Genomic DNA, 4,332 nt, shown 5'->3' with positions numbered 1-4,332 from the left:
CAGCACATCAATTTACGTTTATGTATATTATACAGCTCGATCCGCGTTGCGCGCCAATCAAGCTGTATAATTTTAATTTTAAAAATTATATCCATACATGTAAATATTATAGATTATTTTTCCTATATGCGATGTATATTAAAGATACTAATCTATTATCAGATATTATTTATATTAACCTTATTAAAATTATCGATTTTGAGAAGTTAATAGAAAAAAGGGTTTATTATTGTATTAAGGAAAGAGTAATAAGAGAGAAAGGAAGGATATTTTAGGAAAGAGTGAAGAGAGGGAAGATAGAAAATTGTGGAAGAAACTTAAAGTTGATAGTTATAAAAGAAATTAAAATTATATAATCACTTTAAAATTTTCACTCATCTAATGATTATTAATTAACATTGCTATTTCTTTATGGATATCTTCCGAAGAGGAAGAGGTAGACAAACTAACTTGCTTTTCCAATTTATAGTAGTAGTAATAATCATAATAATAGATAGATAGACAGACATGTATTTATATTTATATTTGTCTGATCGATCAGATTCAGCTCTCAATACGTAACCCAACCGACATTGGTCGAGCACAGGAAAAAGTTTCTTGCTCGGATCAATAAATTTTGTAGAACTACCAAAGCTGTGATAGAAAAAGATCCACAATAGGAGGTGCCATGGCATTGTGTACATCCCATTAAATGCCGAATTATGAGTTGCACGCAGTCGTGTTGCCGTTCGGGGTCTCCTCTCCTAGTGTACATATGCACATGAGTTCTCCAGCACCCTTCTCGGGATACCGATCGGACGTGCGATGAGTTCCGGCTCTTGCATGCACCTGAGATGCTGTGCATATGTATATGAACCTCGAACCGACCCGTCTAGTCTTGCAATACATATACATACATATATATATATATATGTCTATGTATATGTATTTAGGTTTGTGTATATCAGACCGCAGAGCAGAATGGTCTTGATATATATAGGGACTGTTTCGCGACTAGTTTAGCAGGTGTTTTATCCGATATGCGTACTCAGCTCGACCTGATTGTACCTTACTTTTGGTAAATCTTTTTTTTTTGGCAGAAAAAAAAAGAGATATATAGGATGCCGAGTCCCTGATCAATATGGATTGCCCATCGTTTGTTAGAAAATTACAGCCATGCCACCGTGTCTTGTAGTACAAATAGCATTGCTCTTAATGAATGAATGAATAGCATTACCAAACCCCACCACCTTTTTGTTGAACGTTTGTTCTACTACATGTATAAAATCCCTCTGATTGGACCATAAAATCAACAAAAGTAATCAAATCTTTTTATCTTTTTCTGGACTTATCGATATCATCTTCATTAATTAATTAATAAGGTGCAATTGAGTCGAATAATTCGGTCTCAAGTTTGAATCATGGCGGTATACCACGGATTATTTTAACAGAATTATGTCATAAATACCATGTTTGGACAGGAAAGTGCGTATTTTCCTTTTTTTTTCTGTAGAAGAAAAGTGCGTAATTTTACATTGGACTAAGCTAAAAGCAGCGGGCAACTGACTAATTAGGATCCAGTTAAGTGAAGAAGGCTAATAAAGACTTTTCACAAAATTACATGAATCGCATGCAAGTCCCACTTCGCGTGGTTAACCCTATGCAAGAAGCTTTTGAGCGTGAATAAAGGAAAAATTAGAATTATTATAAACATGGACATTTTGCCAAGTTAGGTAGATTACTTTCCTCTTCCTTAGTAAAAATGATTGTCACCGTAAAAAAGAGTATGGCACAATGACGCATACAGTCGTCTGATAATTAAGAAATTTTAAATTCGATACTTTTAGTGAGACTACTCGTACTTCTTTACTGATTATTAAAATTTCTATTTTACTGTATTGCGCTTGTACACCTCCTTTGTAATTGAAATAAAATGAAAAATGGCGCAATGATAATCCTCAAATCACAGAAAGATGCATGAGATCCGTGACGTACTTCAGATTAGTTCCATCATTTCATGAAGATAAAGATAAAGATAAATATAATATTAATTACGATCCTGGGTTTTGTTTTCAAGGTGTTCACGAACAGTTTTTCAGGAATTGGAAGAGAATCGACCGATTACATAAACCGGCCACCCATCGTCGTCACAATCACTTTCACGATTGAAAATCAGGTAGTTTTTGAGTTTATTGAGACAAAATATTGTTTGATAACATATTGTAATTAGTCCTTATTTTACCACAAAATTTAGATTTTATTTATTTAGTTAAATATACATGTAAATGAGTGAATAAATATTTACCAACATGAGTTGATTCAAATAGTTCAATGCTTGTTATTCTTAAGCGAAATCTCAATTCGATTCTTGTATATGAAAAAAATTCATGCTGCGAGAGTTTTACCCACTTAGATCGACCTGACTCAAATTGAATTTGTTATGGCTAGTTGACCAGTTGAATTTTTGAATATCAAAATAAAAAAAATATATATATATATATATATATATATATATATTGATTTTGGCCCTCCCGCTAGTTCTTTCTGAGACAACTGAAATATACCAGGAAAGCAAGCAAGCATAGATCATCTGCTTATATTTTAAAAAAACATTTATTCACACTATGAGGGAGATTTATCTCTTAATAAAACGATCTGATTTGAATTAAATTAGTCAGAATTCAATAAATTTCTTAATATTGGGTACACATAAAAAAAATTATTTACCAAAAAACACATTTGTCTGAATTACCCTTAAGAAAAAAAAAATTGTATCCGTTGACAATATTTTAGCCAATAAGGAAAGTTTTTTGTCATTTTTCAATAAAGGAAAATGATAATGATAATTTATAGAAATTTAATTTAATTTTTTAGCCCTACATTTTTTTTTCATTTCATGATTTTTCTTTGAATTATTGTAGGACGATTTTCTTTTTTTTTTTTTTCGGTGGATTACTTACGAACAGTTCAATTTTTAGGTGTAAAATAAATAAATGAATAATAAATAGAAAGCTGCAAAGAAACGAGTCCCGTTTAGTTTCATAAATTTTTTTAGCTCTATTATATTCTACTCCACTTAACCACACTTATCTTCAATTCAAAAACATAACTATTACTTTTTATTTTTTCTTTAAATTTTTTAACTATTCAATTCGATTTTTAATACTAAATTATCTACATTATTTATTACTTTTTTCACAATTTAACAACACAATTATTACTTTTTCTCAACTATTCATTACTTTTTCACATTTTTTTTTATAATTCAACAACGCAATCAGTACAAAGCAATTAAAACTAAAACTCAACTCTATTCAACTCTAAAATTTAACAACATTATGTCTTCATGTACAACAGAACAAACATGTGCATACACATGGAGAAATCTCACAAGATAACAAAACTAGAAGATATCTTATTCCTTTTTTCCAATCATAAAATTAATAATTTAATTCTTTTATTTATATATTTTTATAAGCACAACTATTTACTTTTTTTATTATTTATTTATAATCACGCCAGCTTATTAGCTTCATCCACCAAACTATTTCAACTAAGTGATTTGCTTCTTAAATAGTTCCTTTTTCAGCCGAATAAGAAAAGAGGAAGGAAAATATATACCGTAAGAAGTAGGGGTGTTTGGGTCCGAGTATCCTATATTTTTTAGAATATCAGGACCTTACCCTATAAGGGACATGTTTTAAAATTTTGGAACCGAACCATATCCTGTTAAGCCATGGAACTGGAACCTATCCGGAACTTGTATTATATCATAGGTTCCGAGTACCCTGTTGAAACCTGTAATTTTTTTTTCTCGCTAAATAAAACCGAAAATGTCTCATTTATAATCAGTAATCACGCAAAACAGAATATCGACATAAATTTAGATTTTTTAAATTAGTGACTATATTTTTTAAATATAAGAATATCTAAATATAACTATATATATGTAATGGGAGAAATTGTTATTCGGATCCGGGTATCGGTTTTGATTCCGGTTCTAAGTACCCTATATGTAAGAACCGAAAGTGGAATCGGTTTTCACCGGTTCCTTATTTAAATACCCGAACTCTATCGTATTTTCAATACAAGGTACTCAGACCCTATCATAACGAGTAGATTCCGACCGGTTTCGAGTATACCTGGAATTGATGCACACTCCCTAGTAAGAAGTACTTTCTATCAAAGCAACTCATGTATAAACACAAGAAATTCATATGCTGTAGAACCATACATCAGTGCATAACATTTTGAGGTCGACACAAAACTCACTTGTCTGTTCAACAGCCCAAAAGTGATAAGAAAACATTCACCGCATCCAAATTTTGAAAGTGTGTGTTTCTTTTTATAGAT

This window comes from Punica granatum, chromosome 4, assembly GCF_007655135.1.
Source record: "Punica granatum isolate Tunisia-2019 chromosome 4, ASM765513v2, whole genome shotgun sequence".
Classification (NCBI taxonomy): Eukaryota; Viridiplantae; Streptophyta; class Magnoliopsida; order Myrtales; family Lythraceae; genus Punica; species Punica granatum.
This window is presented reverse-complemented; position numbering follows the sequence as displayed.